Source organism: Petromyzon marinus, chromosome 12, assembly GCF_048934315.1.
Source record: "Petromyzon marinus isolate PM22_M1 ecotype Great Lakes invasive population chromosome 12, UKy_Petmar_22M1.pri1.0, whole genome shotgun sequence".
Taxonomy (NCBI): Eukaryota; Metazoa; Chordata; class Hyperoartia; order Petromyzontiformes; family Petromyzontidae; genus Petromyzon; species Petromyzon marinus.
The window spans coordinates 8,800,541-8,825,222 of NC_133678.1; the positions used below are offsets into that span (position 1 = coordinate 8,800,541).

At 40.1% G+C, this 24,682-nt stretch overlaps 1 long non-coding RNA gene across 6 annotated transcripts in view; it reads left to right on the forward strand.

Annotated features, from left to right (window-relative positions):
- The first annotated feature begins 939 nt into the window (after positions 1 to 939).
- LOC142924332 (uncharacterized) overlaps positions 940 to 24,682 on the forward strand; it is a 33,056-nt gene continuing 9,313 nt past the window's right edge. The window contains exons 1-2 of one of the 6 annotated variants that reach the window (XR_012941527.1): positions 940 to 1,892; positions 21,082 to 21,142. This is a non-coding gene — a long non-coding RNA (uncharacterized LOC142924332). The remainder of the gene's footprint in view (positions 1,893 to 21,081; positions 21,143 to 24,682) is intronic. The other 5 variants (XR_012941524.1, XR_012941529.1, XR_012941528.1 and 2 more) reach the window with 5 other exon arrangements.

Here is a 24,682-nt window from a genome sequence, read left to right on the forward strand (position 1 = left end):
GCACAGTGGCTCAGGCAATATGCTATGAACACAAAATGTTGATGATCTGCCACGGCACACCGTTGTGAGTGGTATCCGAACCGGTACTCAGCCTAGCCTAGATAATTTCAGCATGAAGCAGATACCTGTTGCACTGTGAGCACGACACATGCAATCCGTCACTTTGGTGACGTTAGTTGGTGGCTCACGTAGAGTATTTACGAAACTGTGATGTGGTCAGGAGAAGGCAGGACAGAAAGTGGATTCTTAGTTATCTGTGTGGAACGTTATCCCCCACTCTTCATGGGTGTCCTTTGGGTACTACAGCTTTCTGCTACATCCCAAACACTCCCAAAATGAGTCTTAGGACTCAGTGGGGATTTCCCAGGAATACTACCTCTCCTTGCATCATATTCATTATCGTTCTTATCAGTAGCAGAATCAACAAAAGGAGTAGATGGCGGTAACATCAACAGCAACATCAGCATCATGATTACTATCATCATCTTCAAAAATGGCATGAACATCAGCATTAACATAATTATCTCTAACATCATGATGATCACAATCTTCATCATAATATATGCTGAAACATTACTTAATCTTTGGCCACTAGCCTAACCCCAGCCATTTTTGAACCATTCTGCATTTGCATCACGTGGGTCATGGCTCAATATTTGTGCGTTTTTGTGCAGATTCAGCCGCACATGAACTGCATAATGTAGATGGTCAGTTTAACACGTGGTAGGCTTTCGCGATCAATATTATCCATAATAAGAGGTATTTTTGGATTAGATCGCATCAATATAAACGTGTCGCTAAACCTGCCACCACTCAACATAGCCAATTAGAAAGGTTTGTCATGTAAACAAAAGCATGCTAGGTGTTCTGTGAAACCAACAGCATTTGCATGTAAATGTTTTGTTTACGTGACAAACCTTATTCATTGGCTGCTGCAGGTATTGGCGGGTTTAACGACACGTTCATATTTGTATGATTTAACCAAAACAACCCTTTATTATGGGAAATGTAGATGGTGCTTGATTTTATAGGGGAACAGGAAATATTCTGCCAAAGGGTTCTCTGCTATGGCAATGGGTTACTGCGGTTTCCAGCTCTTTTAGGCTACATAGTTGTATTGTTGAATTGTTACTGAAATGCTTTACAGGAGAGTATTACGGAATTCAGCCAGGTGTTCCAAACCATTAATCCTCAGCTAATCCAGTAGAGGGCATTTGCTGTTATGCAAGAGGCCAGTTTATTCTATATGAGAAAACCTCACATCACTGCAGTGTTGGATTGCATGTCCTGGCGTTTGGAGATGCATGTAATGTTGTTACTCTTTGAGGTAATAGTGGATATAGATCCAACCCTGTTCTCAACGGACCTTCATTATTTATTATGTTTCCTGTTTCTAATGCTATGGTTGCTTCATGTACTATTTCACATTCGGTTGTGTATGGCTTAAATGATGTATTACATATATTATATACGCTATTCTGCCACGTGTATACGATATGAGATGTGGTTGATGTATATTTTGTAACATAACTATTATGAATTGTCATAAATGTGAAGTTACTCCAACTGATTTCATGTGGGCCAGTTACAATGCATTGAACCTGTGATCTCAGTTTACTTTGGGTGCTTTGTTGTTCAATACAAGTTCTGTTTTCAAGGTAACTGTTTTACGAGTGTGTGGCAACATTAGGAATGGACCACTCTTTTAATAAGTCCTTATGTTTTATGCTGTACATCAATGCAGTGTGTACACCACCAGCATGTGATGACTGAGTTGGGCCTGTGGGGGGCTGGCAGGGTTAATGATTAGCCGGACGTGGACACCAGTCACGTGGTTAATGGCGACCCAGTGAAGATTGCCGTGTGACGCCACGTGCTGTTGTATTCTACAGGTAAAGGACCCAAAGGTTGTTTTTGATCGTTATAGACTTGTTCTAGACTTGTTCTAGACTTCAAGCTTGGCTTCGAATTGTTAGTTTGTGATATATTCAATTGGGGGGGGGGGGGGGGGTTAGTGCTGTACATTGTAAAGGATGACGTACTGTGGTTAATATTTGTAATTCTGAATTCTCTAACCCTAATCCTGTTTATTCTATAACCATGCCCATGCACCCAGAGTATGACTACTTGCAATGCTATTGAGATTATAACACATGTAAAGTCATAAGTTGTACAATGGTGACAAGTACAGCACTATATTGTACACATACAGTACAGGTAATGGGTGTAAGATACCGATATAAGTGGGTGGTATAGATAGACATACAGCTTAGGATTAAAGTAATATTCGAATAGTGAAGTGCAAATGTTATTGTCAAAGACAAAGATGGTTTATCATGAGTAGAAGTGGGTTTAAGAGAAAACTGAATGATTAACCGGACGTGGACACCACTCACGTGGTTAATGGCGACTCAGTGAAGATTGCTGTGTGTAACACGTGCTGCTGCGTTCTACAGATTAACCACATAAAATGTGTTTGCCCTCGATTTGGAGCACTTGCCCAACGTCCTTCATTTCGAGTGTGCAACAAGTGCATGCAACAATGTTTTGTTTGATTGCCTAAGTCCTTAGAGTTAAGTGTGTAGATAATGTCATTGCCTTAATGAGCCCATCAAACTTTCCTAGGCGTTGTACAACAGTCAGCTTGGCAGCTTGCAACATTTGCTTGTCACCACTTATAATCCACTGGGCCTTGAGTTTGCATTAGTTAAAAAATGCCCATACTTGACGAAGAAATTGACAATGAGAGTGCATATGTTTGGCTTTTTGGCTGCCTTAATGGATGTTTGGCTCATTCATATAACCATGAAAGCTACCATCCTATAGTAATAATTACTTTTGGAGAAAAAAACAAACAATACCATTTGCAAAATATACGATCTGGACTTTCACATTTGGCAAGTAAAAAAATATATGGAAAATTTTATATTTTCCTTGTGCAATATGCTTCACCAAATCAATAAACAAGACCTATTAACAAGAAATGGAAATGAAAAGTGGAAAATGCTGTTGAATTTTTTAATTTCCTGAACATGTGTTTCAGCTTGCAAAATAGTGCTTCAACAAGTAGACAGATGCATTCAATCCATATTGAACTTTATACCACCAATTTGCTTTTCAGCATTATACATTTATGGCGATAATTTTTTGTTTATTAAAACATCTTTCAAAACTTATTTCTTTTTAAACAATAATTGTGTTCAAGAAATATGGAAAGAAAACCAGCTTTTCACAATTCACCTATTTTTATGTTCGAAATAATATTTCAGACTCTGGGGTGCTGCCACGTTGTAATGGTTAGTACGCTGGACTGGTAGTCCAGAGGTAACCAGTCGTATCTCCTGGCGGGGCAGTGGAAAGAAGTGTGAATTTCTTAAATCCCATCCCCACCCCAATCTCTGTCCTCCCAGCAGTAAGAATGGAAAAATGGGTACACCACAGTCTATTGGTAGGTCGCGTATGGTGAGTTAAAGTGTGGATTTAAGGATTGCAAGTCCAGTGCGCTAATCATTTCACCATGGCATCATTGTTGTTATTCCTCGTGTTTGAAGACATCAGACCAATGTGAAAGTGGAGGCCAAAATATCCTCTGGAGGGGCTCTCCAGAGCTCCCTCTAGTGGGGGGGGGGGCTTTTCCGCCAGCGGTGATATAGGTAATTGCAGTCCTGCACCTTTACTTCACCTTGCAAGCTGCGTGTCACACATGGACAAGGGCACAGGTGTTTTTGATGTTTCAGGAAGTTACTTTTAGTTTATATACTGTGAAATGTTGATGTGATTAAATACAAGTGAACGTTACACCAATGAAACCCACATTTTTATTATTTAGTGAATTGCATTCTACAATAAACAAGCAAAATTATTCTCATACTTTCAGCATGACTGAGTGGAAATACGCTACACTTATAAAAACTTGTGGTTAACCAGCCATTATGAAAACAAGTACACTCATATTTTTTTGTTATGCCTTTAATACATGTATTGAAAAATAAATTGTGCATAATGTTTGCATGCATCTTCTCTGGATTCACACAAAGGACACGTATGGTGAATAATGTATAAGTGGTGGTTGTGAGTTAGAAGGCAGAGTATTTAACTGAAAAGACGTGCAAAGGTAATTTTTTGTAAATATTCACGGCAACAAATTGCAATTTTTATTCCTAAAATGTTCATGTGCAGCGTAATTGTGAGAAGAAATGGTGTGCAAAGTCACGTGGCATTCAGCATATCCATATCCATAAATGTTTTATTACTGCATTTTTTAGTCTTATGTAAGTTATCTGATATTTGGCTTGCAATGTTTCGTCTAACAAACAGCCTGGCAAACAATGCGCTCTTTTGCTATATCGTGATTCATAGAACTAGTGTAGTGGAATATATGAGTCGTCTTTTTTCCCGGCAAGACCAGTTGCACATTAATATTACAATTGCTCAAATCAATGTTTTTTTCTGCATGTTCTCATTGTAACCTTCCCAGCAGTGGTGAGATTTCAGTTTTCAGTTTATTTATTTGGTATAGCCCTGTGAGCCATTCGGCTCTTGAATCGGGTGCAACCACAACAAACAAAAAACAAAAACACGAAGGAGTTGTGCAGTGATGCAGTGATTAGGGTGATATGGTGGTGAGATGTTAACTCCCTGACCTGGTATACAGGAGGTCGTGGGTTCAATCCCGATCCTGACGCCTGTGTATTTGAAGAAGGCGTCAACCGTGCGACCTCATGGTCGCACGGTTTTTTCTCCGGTTCCTCCGCATTTTCCCTCCACATTTAGAAACGTGCATTTAGAGGATTTGGCTGCGATAAATATTCACATGATGAGCCACTTTGGTGAGCTATCATTTGTGGCCAGGTCGCTTCTGAAAAAGAGCTACATAGCTCAGTGGGCCTTAGCTGGTAAAACAAAAATAGTTTCGTTTTAGTTTTAGTTTTAAATGCTCTATGAACGTGGTTATCCGAGTTCAATTCCCATCTACAACTAACATCAGCGGTGAGTGAGATCTGAACTGATTCTGAGCATCTGCCTTTAATAACTCACAATAATCAGCGTGGCGAAATATGGTCATGCAACTCGTCTGACCGGCACGGTGTGGGGCATACCTCCATCCAGCAATGGACTGAAAATGGGCTGCAAAATATATAAGATGAAAGGATAATTCTGGACACAATATGACCGGCAAAAAGAACTGAGCACAGTATCTAAACTCAGCATCTTTCTCGGTCTATCTTTGAAGTAGGACGTGTTTGGCTCAAAAGGGTTTCAGCTAGTCATAAATAAAGTCAGTGGCATGTATGTTTGTATTGTTTGTCCTGTGGGCATTGTCACTTGGCTGGTTTAATCAGATAAATCTGATCGCTGCCTGATGGACATCTTAACTAGGTGACAGAAAGCGCTGCTTTGTTATGTTAGTATGTCATAACCTCATCAAAATTTTAACATCTGTCAAAAGCAATTAATGTCAAGCATTTTGAGATGCATTGTTAGCACAGACATTATATTAAATCTTCTACACGCATATAACAGTAGATTGACATTTTCAGTATTTGGTTGATCACTGCCTATGATATGATGGACAGACTATTTGAGAAGTAGAATATTTTAACATTTCACTGCTTTAGTTAAAATATTTAATGTGAGATAAAATGCAAGGCACTGGAGCATTTTTTTTACATTTTATCACATTGCATTTATATTTAATTTATAATAAAACACAAACATTCACAATGTCACATGCAATTTTATTTTAAGCTTTCCCAGCATTTTGCCATTTGGTGCGATAAATGAGACTGACATTACAATTCTTTTCCAATTGTTGTTTGACGGGGCCTAATTTCAAGGGCAACCCTTTCCATTGTGCACGATTGCTGGGATTTAGCGAATTAAACATCTTTCTGTCACGTAGCAGTGTTGCAAACGACAGCTCTATTGGATCCCTGTCATCCTTACACGTCGACAGATAAAATGTCAAATTATCTGATTTGTACATCTTTGGGAAATATGTTGATTGGTAGGTTTCCTCTCATTACTTTGGCAGAGCATTTTTGTCCACATTTGATTGTAACATTTACAGTGAAAATCTGCTGTTGGTAATTGACATTTTAGGTGAAATCAAAAGTTATCATCGTCATTATCAGCTATGATCAGTCCACCGCATGATGAAGGAAGGCCTCCACAGGCTTCCACCATTTATGTATTTAAATCCAGCAACGTAACAATCCACCCAAGTACCTACACACAAGATGATTCCATGGCTCCAACTCCACAGTGGTCTTGCTCTTGGACACATTCCATTTCTTGGCTGCCACTCCATCACTTTTCTTTTCCATCAGGCACCATTTCTCCTTGTGACATATGCTGCGCACGTCCCCATTTACTTCTCTTAACGAGTTGACGTTGTCTTTAACCTGAAAAATGTATGGTGTTCTATGTATATATAAAAAAATGTATTCGTGTTATTACATAGTAATTTTCGAATTTGTAAAACCGTTAAATTTTGACTTAACTTTCGTGACTGCAGGAATTCATATTCTTGGTTCTTTCGGTAGTCACGTAGATAGAAAATTAAAATAAAATGAAAAAAATAATTAAAATAAAAAATAAAAGCAAATAAAGCACGAAGTTTCGATCGCAACACAAGCGGTTTTCATCAGGCGGACCGTTCTCAACCGTTCTTAAGTTTTATTTCAATTGGAAGAAATTTTTACCTTTTTTTAAAACAGATGACATATCCTTTTCAGCACATTGTTTACCATACAATATAAATAGACCCTTCTTTGTAACTTTAGAGAGAGGAATGTCTCTGGAAAGATGTGCTTGGGGATATCAGGACACGTGTAAAGGCCAAGCGGCAGCCGGAGTGCCAGAGAAAGCACTAAAAAGTGGTGTGGGGCATATGCTGGAACCTTCAATCACTCAAAACGTCCCTGGAGCCTGCCTGCCCTTGTGCTACAGTTTCCAGGGAAAAGGCTTTATCAGTCTATTAATTTATTATTTCACGTATTCTATGTATTAATACAAATTCAATATTTCACGTCTGTTTATTCACAGCTCTGTGTCAATCCACTTATGGATGAAGGCCTTTAAGGCATTGCGAGGGATATCTGAACCCACTATGAGCCCCCCCACCCTTCATCAACCTGCACTGACCAGTGTGGTGAAGTATAGTGAAACAACCCCATTATGAACATTTGTGGGGAGGCCTTTACACACCCAGCAGTGGATTGACAAATGTATATCTGAAGTTTTCGTGACTGCAGGGATCCATACTCTGCCCACTATAGAAATTTGTTTCTTGCTGCGGCTGTTCCATCTGATGACGGACGCTTGTGTTGCTTCCGAAACGTCGTGATTCATTTTATTTTATACCTACGTGACTTTACAGAAAGAACCAAAGAGTAAAAAAATGTATATTATTTAACAAAAATATTATTTGTTAAGTTTTGTGATTTCCATTAATGTACTAGAATGAACGTACATATCACATATTTACAGTTCACTTTGCTTACGTTATTTAAGTATGTAGCGCTATTTACTGTTTTACTTAAATAAGTGGAATATTCCACATGTATTCATATTTCATTTATATAAGATATAAAGTGCCACGAGGTGACTTGGCTTGGTCTGTTTTGGGTCATATTCAAGTGCCTCCTTGATACAAGATGATTAATACATTTTAGGCACTTTTTCCACACAAGCTATGCTTTAGAAGCAGAATCAAGTATTGCCAGCCAATGTGCTTTTATAGCATCTCGGATAAAATACTGGTGTTTCCTGGCTATTGGCGAGTAACTTCACGCTGGCTGACAACATTCTTACGAGATGTGAATACTCTATATACTTCACTTTTTTCCACATAAGCACACATGAGCCATACAAACGGTATCGTTTAATTAAACCTGACAGATATGGGGTTTTTTGTAATGATAATGATCTTGGAAGAGAAGAGAAAAAAAATAAAACTGGAAAATTACGATTGCAATCTGCTTTCAATAACGCAATTTAAACTTGGCTTTACTTCAAATTACTGCTTCATAAAGAGTTCTAATTTTAGTTTGTGTGTCTAATGTGAAGGAAAACCAAATTTCTCTTATTAATATGAAGATGTTTATGTACACATCTGCTGTAATTTGTTAGTTTTCGTTTTTGGGGCAAGTGAATAAGGAAATGTAACAAACTGTATAGAATAAACAAAGCTAATGTGTATTGATAGGTTTCCATCAAGATAAAGGGTACTTTTGGGCATACCGCATTAAACCCTAACCTTGCACTCGCTCGCAGTATTCTATTTTGGAAAACGTTCAGGGAAAACGCTGGAATAAATCTGGGACGCGCACATGTTTCTAGAAACGTTTAAGTAAAATCTCGCGCCTGAGACATTTCCCAGGATGGTGCAGTGGCTGAGCGATTGTGTGTTCTCAGAGCCACACTCACGCATGATTACATCATTGAAAACCATTCCATTCCATTTCACCGTGAATGCGAACTGAGAAAAAAGGTTTTCGAGCATTATGAAATCTATATATTTTTTTCTCCATAAAAACTATTTCTTAATAGTTTGATGATTATATATAAATTATTGTAAATATACACACTTGGCTGCAGGAATTGAACGCTAGAACATGTTTAAAGGCTCACGGTTTGAGACTGAAGACAAACGTGCGGTTACTGAGACCGTAACAAAAAAACAATGAACAAAAACTTCACAAAATACGAACAAAACTAGGAAGCGATATTGTCTATAACAATAAAATCACCTCTTGTCACCTAAAATTGACAGCGGAAGACAGATTCCAATGATCCATCATTGGGCGTTCGTCTCTTTTTTGCCAGGGGTCTGAGACCTACTGCCACCAAGCAAAGCCATCGGTTGAAACAGGGTCACCAGAACGTCCGTCTAAAGGACGCATCACAACCCCCCCCCCCAAAACCGTTTGGCTAAGAAGGGAGACTCCAGCAGGCAGGAAGGGCCCAGCCTGCCATCCCCAACGAAGGTACTTCATCACTCGCCAGCTGTCCACACGTATTCTTTTGCCCATTCCAAAGACATTGTTTGGATTTTCAAGGAAAGGTGCTATGCATCACACAGAGATCGTTTCTATTAGGGGGGGGGGGGTGCTTTAAGAGAAAGTTGCAGCTATAGAATGACCGAGACATGTTGCAACCAATGCAGCAGCTGTTATTGCCATGTGTGTGTGTTTTGACCTATAACGCGTGAAGGTTTTACTGATACACTCTTCTTTCTACTTGAAATGATCTACAGCTTCATATGCTCTAGGTAGGATAATCAATTTGAATTATTTTCTCAACATATATCAAGTTTCAGAAGTTTATGTTTGTTTAACCAGGTGAGAACTCAAGAGACTAAGATCGTTTCATTTGAAAGAGTGACCTGGGTTTCCAAAATGACAGAGACAAATACAATTTATAAAAAATTGCATGTGAGGAATTGTATTGCAAACATAATTCCCCACAGCACACATATATCAACGGCACACGTATATGTTCGCACACATATAACAATATGCCTATGACCAAATTACCGAGAATGCAACGGATAATAATTGTTGTCGACTGCTAAGGGGGAGATACGTTGTCAGTAGAGGGCGGTGCAGAAAAAAATACCCACTGTTATGCTCAGTGGTTTAAAGGGGCGGCCTCGTCAACACACCAGCACTCCTCAGAAGCACCAAATATGTGTACCGGCACTTTTCAGAATGGTTCCTAATGCTACGCTATGATGTTTCCACAGAGAGCGTTATAATTCTGTGCTTTGAGAACTGTATTACCCTATATAAATTACATTATATTAAGTCTGAAAGTTGCGATTAATTTGCACTTATAGTGCAGGGCAATATAGTTTCCAAACACACAGACGCATATGTACATCTCTCCCACGTGGTTCCCGGTTGTGCTATTGTTGCTCGGCATGTTGCCTGGGATTTTGTTCCGCGTGCTGGTAGCTTCTTCAGTAACAGTGTTTCTTTAAGAAACCATTCAGTTCTCGAAGAAGTTCCGAGCACGTGGAGCAAAACGTTGCACATTTTGGCAGCTGCATTGCGGTACGACTCAAAAAACACTTCGGAGTGGATCACAGTCACAACAAGTTTTGTGTATATGCGTTGTGTGCGTGTGTTTTGAAGTTTGGAGTAGTGGTGCAGTGGTTAGCGCGCAGCGCGACGAACCTGGCTCACGGCCAACACCAGTGACGATGATGTGAGCCGGTTCTGGGCCTCCCCTAGGTCGACTCCGCCTCAAATAAATACTTTGGTGCAGTGTGTAAACATCGCTACGCGAGAGACAAAGGCGGCCGTGGGTGGTGCTGGCCACTCACCCCTCGTGGTGTGTCGTGCCGGCCTTCATAGGTGCTCGCTAACAGCACTTGCCCTAAAAGTCTGTTAAGCCTTTACGGGGGATCTTTGTCTTTTGTCTTTGTGTGTTTTGAAACATCTCTGGCAGAATCTCTTTGTCATTGCATGTGTTTTCCTGGCTTAAGTGACAATGGCCTCATTGGAAATGCAAATTGGAAACTTCCAGCTGACAGCCAATATGGGTCGTTTCTGTTTTTGCCCGTCACCACCATGAGTGATGTTGGACCCCTGCCAGCATCACTCCATCTATGTCCCCATGTAATCGATTGCAGCTGATTTCAATTATCAAAAAAAAATCATCAAAAACCTTATCCAAACTCGGAAGAATATCATTTCCGCAGCTGATAACTCGGTTTTATTTTAGGATATCTAATGATGTAGTGACTCTTAATAAGAACTTTGTAAACTTCCTAATGGCCAGTGTGTGTGTCCTCAGAACATGGTGTTATCACTGACTAGCGGAAAGGCACTTTTGATTACTCAGAGGTCTGGTCTGCTGTTTTGGCAGTTTTATTTTGAGAACGAAAAAAGGGGCTGCTTCGTGAACATAGTCCAAAAGTTGCATCTTTTTTTTAATGCCAGTTCAGTGTTAGCCAAAAGACAACGTATTAAAAAAATATGTATATACTCCACATTTATGAAAATGTAACTGGAGTTGAGTCGCCCACCTTCATTTTCTCACGTGGATAACAATATTTACACGTGGGCTAATTATAATACTTTCTTCATTGTACGTGTAGACATTTAAAGTTCTATCTTGACTTAAAGCTTTCGTGACTGCAGGAATTCATATTCTTTGTCTCTTTCCGTAAAGTCACGTAGATAGGTTCAAATTAATACACATAAAATTAACAAAAAATTACGACTGATGATGACCGCTTGTATTGCGATCGAAACGTCGTAGTTTTTATTTTATTTTTTATTAAGTTAAACCTATCTACGTGACTTTTACCGAAAGACCCAAAGAATGTTTAAAGGTAAATTTGCATTTTGAAATAAAAAGTAAAATACAAAGTTAGCATTTACGATGTACACGTTCAGTTTTGATGATCTATCACTGTCTTATTTTCCTCACTGGCGCTATGTTAATGCAAGTAAGATGCAGTATTCCAAACATTGTATTTAAAACTCACAAGCATATTTCGTGTATTTTTTTAATCCCAATACTGCCACCTGCTGTGCATGACCATAACCTCAATCACTGCTTAGAGGTCCTCCGGTACACAAGCAATAGCAGTCTGCCTATAACAAACCGTAAATAAAACCGTAAATACACCATACAATTATGATATTTCACGCGTGTTGAGGTTCCAAATATGATCATTCAAAAGAAAAAAAACATGTGTTTCTATTTATACACACTTTATTTCAGCTGTGCTATTGACATCACATCACTGTATCCGTTCTGAAGTATCAGTTCTGTACTCTCCTCGAGCACTGCGTCTCCTCTGTTAGAGAACGGCCTGCAGAACAACACAGAGCTGCCCCAGGGATTCATTTTAACATAGCTCTTTTTATACACGACAAAATGCACTCCCAATGTACAGATACAGTGATTTAATCGCATGGCATTCAAACCCATATCTTGAATGATCAATTTATGAATTTTACCAGATCAGTGAAAAACGAAATGTAATATAATAGTTTATTTTGTTTTGTGGGGCCATTGGTGAGTGAACACAGACTATCGACTTGTGACCTTTTGAGGACCCAGTTTAAATCTCAGGTGGTGTACTTGGATTCGAACTCTGCAGGTCATTGGCGTAGGCACATTGCTCTTATTGCTGAGCCACCTCGGGTGTTTTATTGTTTATTACAGATATTCTTTATTGTAGATTTTTGTATACGTACAAGATAGCTAAAAATTGTTTGTACTGGATACATAATTCATGTTGCCCATGTTGCTGAGAAGTTTAAAAAGTCCCCTAAAAAACTAAACAAATTCTTAACGCCATAATGCTCACATGGAGGAAATGTAAAATAACAGATTTAGACAGGAAGCCTGCATTTAATACAACTAAGTATTTTTTGGGTTTGCATTACTATTGTACAGTCATAGGGCAAAATTCGCAGCGCTACATACGCTGTATATCTTACGAATATTTTTTTGCTTTATTTGTGAATAACACCGGGTTATATCGAGTGTTGTTTGACCATGGTGTCCGACGTTTCACTCCATATTTTGGGAGCTTTATTAGGGACAGAGAGAGAGAGAGAGTTTTGCAGATCAGCTATGATGTCCTATGCAGTTGTGACATGCTGTACTGTCTCTTAACAAGCGGGGGGCGCTGGCGTACTAATCAAACACCTATGAATGCTGGCATGTGAGTGTTGTTGTTTATTTCGCAAAGGTAAAACACCCATTGGGCAATAAATGCACATTTTCGATGGGGCCCCGGCTACACAATAAAAACCTGGTTATAGCACAAAACGTAATGAAACAATTTAAAAAGCAACTGTACCTGATGCAAGTTCTGAATGGCAAGGTCGTACATCAAGACGATGCAATGAGCATACAAAATAAATGAATATATAACACTAGCTTTACTACCCGGCTTCGCTCCAGACTTGTATTCTTGTCTTGGATTAATATACGGCCTAGGCGGAGGGTGGGGGGATGCGTGACGTCTGCAGGCACACTGCGTGACGTCTGCAGGCACACTGCGTGACGTCAGCAGGCACACCGCGTGACGCTCCGCATGCGGGTGCGAGTGACATCACAAATGTAACGGCACCGCTCACTTGCCGTGCAAAATATACCCATTGCGCCCCCCCTCCCCCCCAAATACAAAAGTCTATTTTTATACTTTTTTTGCATTGTATACAGTCTGGAAGCTACCCACATGCCAAATTTCAAGTTTGTTGCATGTCGGGAAGTATGCTAAACATTTCGAACAGACACATTCACAGATTTCCCTTTGAAATATATAGATGTACAAAAAACATATCGGGTGTAAACTAGCATCGAGGTTCGTAGTTGTCCCCACACCAGCCACATTAATTTGCACTGCGCTGATGTTTACACAGATGCAGGACTGATTTGAAGCTGAGTCAATCTAGGGGGAGGTCCGTGAGTGGTTCTACAACTACTTTCTACCCAAGTTATTCATGGCCAAAAATCTAACCTAGGTAGCCCAGATGTTGGTGCAGTGTACCGTTCCCTGAATATACATTTCCAGTGGGGCGTCTCTCTTCATGCATCTTTGTGTACTGCTCAGTTTTTATTTATTAAATATTATTAGTGTCAATGTTTCTGATCCATATACCATGGCAGATAATATGGCGTATTACACATGTTCTTCTTTAGGCATAATGGTATGTTGCTTTTCATTATCAGCTTTCCAACAAGACTGCCAGCTTGTCCGCATCCTTATTCTATCATTTTGATCTCAGTCTGGCTAGTGTACATATCCTGTTTCTGCTTCCAATCGTGTCTGACACATGCCCAGTTCATAATTAGTTTAGACAGTTTACATGGTGATCTAACCCAATATAAATATTATATGAATAATTATATTGGTCGTGAAAGCCTACATATAAAATAGTAAATATATCCAGTTGTTTAGTGAATTTGTTTTCTGACTCTTGCCTTACTCATATTTATCTTTACCCTAAAATTGAAGCCTTCTCTGTTACTGTAGTTAACAAAGGACATAATACAGATGGTGGGGTGGATTTTAAAATGTAACTTCAACTAACATTCACAAAGGGAAACAATGTAAATAAACTATGATTGGTTATTTTGTGTCTTTGCCTTCCCACCAGGTGAAAATCCAGACATCGTCCGTCTCTTCCAATAAATCCACGTGATTGTGTTGATCCCTCACCTCTTTAACTGGAAATACTTCCTCAAGACAGTTTGCATATTCATAATGTGTGCAGTCTTCTCTCGGCAGGGAGAGCTGCTCTCCAATTTGTTGTTGAAATACCGGTTTAATTAATCTGATTTCAGGATGAAGCACATAGCATATGCTATTCCATATACTCCACAATAAATAGAGTTGTTTGTTCAATCTTATCTCAGCAGGGGGAGCTACTGTATAGTTTTTGAAATACATGTTTAATTGTTTTAACACGTATAGAGTGCTGATTGCCGTGAACTTCATCTGAATGGAAAGCAAAGCGATTCTGCAATACTACGTATCATCCGTTGCTATTCCATTGCTGGATGCATACTTCACCACGCTGGCCAGTGCAGGTTGGTGAAGTGGGCGACCCAGGACCAGTCACAGATATGGATTACTCATGATGTTAGTCGTAGCAGGGAATCAAACTCAGCTGTTTTCGGGTTTATGGCATAGTACTCAAACTTCAGCAACACCCTTCTACCAAATATAGAATTTGGTGCTAACTGAAGAAGCTTGTCTAATTTGTTTACGGAACACGTGATATGGTATATTGATTATTCTTCGAACATTTTCCGAATATTGGTTTATTATGTTCGCCCTTGACAAATGTACTTAAAAACCAGTGGCATATACTGTGCTTCATGCCTTTAACTGTATTTCGAGACATTTAGAGTGGGAGGGCGGTGCAACACTTTCCACTTTTGCTTCACAGCAAGAAGGGCCTGTGTTTTATCTCCGCCTCTTTTTTGCTCGGAGTTTGTATGTTCTAGCCACCCGTTTTACACGGGTTTCCTCCAGGTGCTCAAAATTCTTCACATAGCAAAACAAACTGCTATTGGCATTGGACAAACATCCCAGAGCAGAACTATTGAAAACAAATGACTCAATTGGGAATACGCGAAGTAGCATTGCCCCGACTGAAAAATAGTCCTGAGACTCAATGAGCCTTTGCTGAGTAAACAAGCGTAATCAAATAAATAATACGTTCATCGTTATAATTAAAATTAGTATAATATAATGAGGATACAGAGGTTCATATATATACACCCGGAGGTATGTGTATGAATATACTGCAAACTTTTAAATTAGTACTCCAGAAAACAATTACGAAAGTATCGTTAAGAAAATAAAATATTCAGAACACTTGTCGGTTGTCTTATAGTCGACTGAAATGTGGTTGCAAACGTATTTTTTAAAGCTCATTTACTGTTACCTGTTGTGTTAAAATCATAAGTGGAAAAATGCGAATCATTGTTTGTTCTGCTATGGAGTGTTGTGATGAGAATGAATAAAACTGAATTGTCAGCAAAGCTAAAGATACAATTTCGATTGTATCATTAACTTGATGACATAAACAAATTTGGACAAATAATTAGATTATATTTCGATTTAAAGCCTTCGTGACTGCAAGGATTCATCTTCTTGGTTCTTTCGGTATTCCCATTCTACGTGACTTTGCCTAAAGAACCAAGAAGATAAATAGATTATACCAAGGTGCAATTTACACTTTTTAAAAACAGTGATGTCAAATTGTTTCCTGAGAAGATTTGTAGTAACAAAGGATTCATTTTAAATTATACAACAGCTTTTTAGAAAATGATAATATACTTTTAGATGTCATTGACATCTGTTGTTATGGTTTGCGAATAAAAATCACATATGTGTGTATTGTTCATGGAGAAACATTCATCAGAAGAATTATAATTCCAAAATTAAAACTCGATTGTGGCCATGCAACCCAGACAATGGACCATATATGAAACCACTGTAGTCTCTGCTATGTCAATGAAGGAATAGCAAAACTACACAAACTTCTCCTGAATCCCTCTCATGGCTAGCAGACCTTAACATTGACATTTAGATCAACATATTGCCATAAGCAATGGAATTTGTGTTGTCTCAAAGGGTCATAAAGCCTTCACAGTCTAATACCTTGTTTCCACGTGGCAGCTTTCTTGCGATGACTCGAGTTGGCCTGATGTCTTCCAGAACTTGAGTTCAAGAACAACTTTAGTTGGTAAAAAAAAGTGGTGCTTCAATTGTTTTGCCTGTTATTCAAATTACAACTTGAGTTGGGCAAGTATCTGATATACAGGAGGTTGTGGATTTGATTCCGACCCTGACACCTCTATATTTGGAGTTTGCATGTCTCTCTCCCCGTGGTCACGTGGATTTTTCTCCCGTTCCTCCTGGTTTCCCCCTCCACATTTCGAAAAAACATGCGATTAGAGTATTTGGCTGCTATTAATTTCCACGTGATAAGCCACTTCGTTGAGCTATCATATGTGGCCAGATTGCTTCTGAAAAAGAGCCTAAAAGCTCAGTGGCGCTTACCTGGTAAAAGAAACAAAAATGGTGTTAGTCGATGTCTAGATGAGATATCGGACATGGGTGTGTACACCTACACGGCGCCTGGCCGCATTCATCCTCCGGCTCCAGCCCTTTGGGTTCTTCATGGTGGGTCGCGAGGTCAGCGAGTAAGACACACTTAAAAAAAACAATGTACGTGAAAAGTTAAGGCTGCATTTCTGACCAAAAGAAAATTTTAAATGTGAAATTTTATTAAATGTTCCTGCCGCCTTTAATAATATTAATTCGGAAAAAGTTTGGTGATGTGCTTCGGATCGACCTGACTTCTGACACAAGGAATTAAGGCCAGCCCGTGGAGCGAAATCGATCCAGAGTTTGGACTGTGGCCAGAATTCGCGGACCAACTCGAGTTGACAACTAATATGGAATTGCACTGCAGGGACAGCAACTCGATTGCACCTCTGATAAGCACGGTTGATTACATAGAGTGCGAATTAAGTTCAACATACATGCATGTGGCTCTTGGAAACACGGTGAAGTGAATTTGCATCTTATGGAGTGTGTGTGGACTAAACAAACGAGAGTAAAAACAATGCATTTTATAATACAGCATCTCCTACACACGTTGGGGTTGGATTCCAATAAGCATAAATTTCTCTGGAGTAATTTAACAGTAGTTGATCATCCATAACAACAGATAATTAAAATGTAATGTAAATTATCCAAATACTTGGGCCTGTAATTTTTCTTTGATCAAATATGACAACTTGTCTCAAAGTTAATCCTTTCTGCATACATATACATTTATATACACGTGCTGAAAATGACAATGTTTGCAATTGTCTAGCAACACAAATACAGCAAAAGCGTGGCGGCTACGTGACTTCCGTATGAATATCTTATTGAAATGTTCTTTCTCCCCACAAATGATTGATAATTCAAAAGACACGTCAGCGTTATCTACGATTGTCTGGAAAGTGGCAGTTCCTTCTTTTCCGAGTTATGGATTCCACAAGCGCAGCCTTTCTGCAAAGCCAATGTTAAACAGTGAACAATTACGACATTATACTGCATTTTTTAGGCTTAACAATAAATGGGCCCTAAGAGATGTGCCATTGCCCATGTCTAGAGGCTGCCAAGTGTTAGCCTATAACGTTAATGCATCGCTGGGGAAGTGCAGTATTGGGAATACTAAGTTTTCCATCACAGAAGCATTGCCAAGACCAGTAGAGGCAATGTTCAAGTATTTTAATTTGAGCCAAATTCAAGGTGAGTCCCATGCTTTTTTTTTTACGACAGATGTAATATTGCCCATTCATGCTGCATACCACTGGCTGGAGCATGCTGGGCAAAACGTCTTGGAAATTTAGAATTCTCGCTCAAAGAAATATGGCTCAAAAGCAAATAAAATTTGCAGTAATTTTCATGTTGCATATGAAGTGTCTTATTTGTGCAAATGACCCTCCAATTCATAGCATTGTTAATCCAAACAACATTTGCGCTTCACAGATACGAAGTGCTCACTGGAGCTTTATTTGCAATGCTTTGTTTTCAATCGAAGAACTGTGAATCGATAGCAGTTTTAATAGAGCAATTAAAAATCTACACTTTAACCCGAACGTCTTACCTTAGCTCTACCCTTTGGCTATCCTACAGGGACATCAACCACTTAATGCTAATTGGGACAATGGGGAGGTAACAGATTGTTGTTTGATTTCTGGATATTAGGTAAAAAAGTACAACTTATATATTCGATTAAAATGAAATGCGAGTTAGTCTGCATTAAGTTGAGTACATTGTTTCTGCATAATTAGTCCATAGAGACCCACACAATTGCATGTTAAAAGTTCATGCCAACTGCTATCCAAATGATCACCACAATTAAGAAGGCATTGTAGTTGTAATTCTCAGCAAAAACAATGTCGAGCAATTAACACATGCCTTCATCTGTTGAGGTGCACCTTTATGGTTAATGAGTCCCTGTTGCCTTGACAGTTTATTCAAAGAACGTGGGCTGCACAAGTAATCGTAGCCACAGTGTGAGCTGGGACATACGATTAATTGAATGCAGGATGGTTGACCATTCATTATTATTGCTATTGACAATTAATTAGACTATATTGGACAAGCGATGGATATGGAGTAATAGTTCTTCAGTGGAGGGAGACATAGCCCCTCTAGAGGGTATTTTGGCCAACTGTTTAACGATATCCAGACATCACGGAAGAGGTGGGAGTACCCACACTTTGCTTCACCACACGTGGCCGGGCGACGGACCAACTGTGATGTACTCATTCCGACTGCTGGGTGGACCCAGGTGGCGGGTGGTGGTGGTGGTGGGCAGGATTAAGAACTTTCACGATTGATTCAACTTTTGTGTCCCGGGAAACGGAACCAGTGACCTTTAGATTGTGAGTCCATTATGCTACCACTACACTGTTTGTTGCATCAACCTCGCAGCGGCTTTTGGCTAGCCATCGAACAAAGTCGGGCACTGCATCGCGCGTTTTCAGATGTGCTTCTGTGGCCGTCTGGAACGCTCTTCCTTTTCGATATTAGGAAGCCACTGGATCTGTGGACTTTTAAATCTAGATAGAAAGCTCGTTCCTTTAGAGCTGCATTTTGTGTTTATTTTGTTGTCCTTCCTCCACACCTCCGATTAGCATGGTTGGCTACATATAGTGCAAAATAAGTTCAACATATATACACCCATCCTCGTGCTTCATCTATATTGCAAAAAAAAGAATCCAAACCTTTAAGGTTTAATATCATCACTCATTTACTATTTCTCTCATCCTCAAAGCAGGTCTTTCCAATCTCCTAGACTGTGCTTCATCCGAAACCAGACGAGTGAGTCAGAGTGAAAATGCTTTGGATAAACAGAAAAGGAAAGTCTTGATTGTATTGCTTTAGGCAGGAGTTAAATTGTAGAGGGAATGCTATTTCAAGCCCTCCGGCAATTGTGGAGTTTCCCCAATATAAATGCATCATACTTGGCCTTACAGTCTGGTGTCTGCCATGCTTTTATCAACCCCCCAGGCTTGATAAAGGAAACAAAAGAAAGAGTAGGTAATACAGCCAGTGCGCACATAAATTGGAGCCCTTGATGGTGGGATTCTTAAAACAAAAGGTAGCACAAATTAACTTTAAAGTTAGGAAGTCTCTTTCTCGCATATATATGCGAATGTGGTTGCGTAACAAAGGACTGTTGTACGAGTCCGTAGGAAGCCTTTTTGAGTGTCTAACACTAACGCCTTTTAATTAAGAAACCTCAGAGTGCTGTGTGCCATTCTCCTGACCAAGGGGTGCATGCCGAAGATAATTTTTTGTAATTCAAATGTGCAAAAGTGAATTCGATGCCATTTTATTTGCTTCGGTTTTTGTTTCGCCGTGAAGTGGCTATAGATATATAACATTCAGTTAGCCTCCAGCAAAGCGCCGTGGTGACGAGATGTTAACTACCTCGCCTGTTATACAGGAGGTATTGAGTTCGATCCCGACCCTGACGCCTCTACCTTTGGAGTTTGCATGTTATCCCCGTGGATTTTTCACTGGATCCTCCTGTTTTTCTCTCCACATTTAGAAACAACATGCGTTTAGAATATTTGGCTGCTGTAAATATCGTTTGTGGCCAGGTCACTTCTGAAAAAGAGCTATATAGCTCAGTGGGCCTTACCTGGTCAAATAAAAAAAACATGTTTTAGTTATTAAAGCATCGCTGAGTATCAGGACCTATTTCAGGAGACTTCTGCTATGTTTCACAATATGGGCCAACGTTATGATGTATTTTCCCATTGAGTAATTTGAATAAGGCTGCTTTTAAGTGGCACCAAATTGGTTATGACGTGTCTCATTCAGAAGGAAAATGCCACAAATATTTGAAGGCGCAGTCCAGTTCTTACATTCTTTGCCAGTAAACAAGCCAAGAGGTGGGAATATAGGAGTCTAGAATTGCAAACCATGAAAAAATCCACTAGGTTTTATTTTCTGCGCCTAAAGTCGACTTAAAGTGGCATCTACAACTGTGTCTGCTTCTGTAGCAATGACTCCAACAGAGATTCTGGCAGGGTCCATCAGGATTACCGGCCGACTTGTCAAGTTTCTCAACTGCTGATGCTTCCCCTTTCACCCTCTGCCTCGTTCCCTGCAGAAGTAACCGAGCAGCCTGTAAAACATACAACAGCCCTACACGTCAACGCATCCTAAGCAGAACAAAGTAGTAAACAAACGGAGCCATACTTGTAGTAAAGTATATACACCGTGCTATTGTCATGTGGAGAGCAGTGTCAAGAGAGGTCATTCAATCATCTCCAGGCAGGCAAATCATTAGGAAGTGGGCTGGCTGCATGCCCTTTCAAAATAACAGCACACACTTGGCACATATGCATCTCAAGTTGTGTTTTTTGGTATATGGACTCGTAATAGATGCTGCCACGTTGTAATCCAAAGCACACTGGACGTGCAATCCAGAGAAGGCCGATTGTGTTCAATCTGTCAGTGTGGAAGGTAAAACAATGGGGCAAGTTTATTCAGTCCCTCTGCCTCTGTCCACCCAGCAGGATCATTGAGGAGACTTACAGTTGCGTGATCTGCAGGTCGTGCGCGTTGGGGTAAAGTGTGAGTACTCGCACATCATCCAAGGCGTCTGGTCGGCGTGGAACAGTGGCCCAAAATACCATCTAAAACAGTGCTCTTCGTTACAAGGGCCGCAGGGCATTGGCGGCCTCTGGTGGCCTTTAGTGCGGCCCCCGACAATACATACACCACGTGACAACACTCTTTGCAGGCGGTGTGGCGGCCCTCGCACCGATATCCTGTTGGCGAAAGTGGCCCTCGTCTGAAAATCAGTGAAGAACACTGCTCTAAAGATTCTTCAAGCGGAGACCCCTTCTGCCAGCAGCGGCGTGAGAAAACAATAGCAGGGCTGCACCTTTAACCTTTAACTTGTGTGTGTTCAAAATGTCGTTCTACTTGTTAACGAGAATGCCATTACATTTTTAACAACGTTTGGTTGGTTGGCTGGTGAATACATATTCCATGCATTTCTTTTAAAGTCGGCAGCACACAACGTATTTTTCAGTTCATTTTTAATTCAACTCAAACAGAATGTTAGTGCAGGTGAGCTGGAAAATCTTACAATTTTGGCTTGACGTGGGAAAAAAAGTGTAATACACGTGTGTGTGTGTTTAAGAAGTGTTGCTGTCATCATAACCTTGTGCAAGAAATGTTCAAATACAAGGTGCTTCAAAAAAATGTTCAAACTTCCGAGAATTTGCAACAACACCACGTGACATGCGCTGCTGCCTCCAGGCTCTGGAGACCACCTGGAGAAGATTCCAGGCCACGTGTTGACAATGATGGCGAACAAGTGGAGACTCTTTGACCTTTTGAAGCTATTAACATACATTTGTTATCATATTCTTGGTTCTTTCGGTAAAGTCACGTAGAAGGGAAACAATAAAATAATAAAAATATAAAACGATAAAATCCTCACGACGTTTCGACTGCAACACAAGCAATCATCATGATGATTGTGTGAAAACCACAGCTGTGGTTTTCCCTTCTACGTGACTTTTGAATCCCTGCTGTCACGAAAGCTTTAAATCAAAATTTGTTATCATGTTACGTTCTTTTTCCATTAAAAACGATAGTCCCATATAAGGTTCAGGTGATCGGTCGATTATCACCTCGCGGGATCGTGAGACATGGTGATGGCTTTGGAAGGCCTTAATCCAGCAGTTGATTGATCGTGGCTGATGATGGTGATGACTAAAAAAAACATTACGAATATTTATTTATTTCTTCGGAACATGATCACTTTTTGAATCGTAAAAAAAACCTATATGAATATTTTAGTCCATATTTCAGGGAAAAAATTACATACTTCATAACAAACAAAACACCACGCTGCTTTTTTTGTCTTTCTCTAAAATCATTCCGAATCTGAATTCTCTTGCTTAATTTTTACATTACCATTTTTAACCTTAATCAACATTAAAAAGTTTAGTGGTGAAGGTGCACATAATTCTTTCTTACGCCACTCCTGGCCCCTGTTATGCATGTATGTTGAACTTCTTTCACACCGTACGTAGCCAACCATGCTAATCGGAGGTGCAGTGTTGAGTCTATGGGTAGTTTTAGTCTATGGGCAGTATGTATGTGTGTAGGTTGAACTTCTTTCGCACCATACATATCCAACTGCTAAACACAAAAAGTAGTTCTAAAGGAATTAGTTTTCAATCTAGATTTTAAAGTGCATAGATCTATTGGATTCCTAATATCGGAAGGAAGAGCATTCCAGACGGCCGCAGAAGCGCATCTGAAAGCGTTTGATGCAGTGACCGGCTTTGTTCGATGGTTAGCCAAGAGTCGGCATGAGGATGATCGGCGTTTGCGTAATGGTTTATGCTCCTTGACGAGGTCAGCAAGGCATTGCGATTCATTTGTAGCAAGCACATTGTGTATAATAATGTATTCGCAACCGGAAGCCACGAGCAGGAGCTCAAGAAACCCCCTCCCTCTCTCCAGATGGTATTTGGCCTACTCTTCCACACTGGCCCAGACCTCACGGCGCATGACACGCCAAGATTAAGGGGTTAATAACGCTTCTTCTGAGTTGTCACTCATGAATATTGTAATGACTTATGCTAAACAGTCTCCGTGGCGCACAGCGCAGCAGAGTACAAAATCCAAACCGCACTGCAGGGTTTTAAATTTGCTCACGGCTGGGATTTGCTTCCGATTGATGTTCTCGCTGTAAACACGCAGTCTTCATTGCATTATGAGGGGGACTGGGGGGTAGGGCTGTTCTTAATACTGGTATTGGGTATCGCATAACAAGAGATACTTCAAGAGGTCCCTGCAGTCATTAAACATTACTGTGTGATGGGCGTGATGTTAAGAGATGTGGAATAAAACAACTATCTGCTGGGATCTAAACAATACAGCCTCCGCTCACTATGTGGAGTTACCCAGAGTAACAAAATAAAATGTCTCTAGGGTTGAGCTGCCAACAACTTTGGAATTGGTTTGCAGATTAACGTAGAAACTTTGGAGCATTTCTATCTTGTTTGTTGGTCGACCGTTTTGCAGAGGCTCTGCATTTGCGAAGCGTAATTGTTGAATCTCACGAACGCATCGGTGGCATTCGTGAGCTGCGTAGGTGAAGCGAGAATGTTGCTCTTTGCTTCTCCTTTTGAGGATGCGTTGAATAGTGTAAGGGAATAAACAAGCGCAGCCAGTCGCAACGCCTGCGTGCGTGCGTGCACCCACGGGTATGTGCAGGGTCACAATTAAGTCAGTCAATTTCGGGCACAAATTGTTCCTATCATGCGTTAGGTTTTGGTCGCAATGCATATGAAATTGTACCACAGCATGACGCTGGCAAATGAGGGGTCTGCTTATTTGTTATTTAACAAATAATTTGTTATTGAACAAATAAGACCGCGTATGTTGTTGTTCTTTGATATCAAACATCGAGTGTAATGAATGGAAAGATGCCTAGTGGGGATGTGAATTGCTACCACTCCACTATAAGTAGGCATTAGTCAGAATATCCTCGGATTATATCATTGTTATTGTTGCCTGCCTGCGCTAGAGCGCTACAGAGCGTTCTTGCGGGTTCATTCAACTACTTTCCTTTCCATTTGAATGCAGATTTGATTAGGTACCCATTTTGGTTCCACGACTAGAGGCAATTTGAATAATCTTAATTGCACTTCCTAACAATTCAAGTTGGGCAGCCCCGATGTCCAATGGCGGAACATTTTATTATTTGTATTTTTGTTTTCTATCTACGTGACTTTACCGAAAGAACCAAGAATATGAAAAGGAATGTAACCTATCCCACCTCCACCGCACCACTGCCCTCTCACCTTCCCTGCCCCCCCCCCCCCACTGCCCCCCCCGCCCCCTCCATCTCCACCCCCCACACCTTTCCTTTAATTAATTAGCCAGAATTTGACTTATGACAGCGGAGCTGAGTAAGCAAAACACACTTAGGCTAACGGGACATGGCAGGTAGGTGTGCGCAGACCGCTGTCGGTGGAGATTATTTATAAACTTGTTCGAAATGTTCCTAATTAACATTTTAATTACATTGAGCAAGCAGATAGCTGAGCTTTGTTGAATTTTTTTGCTGAATTTGCATTTTTTTGC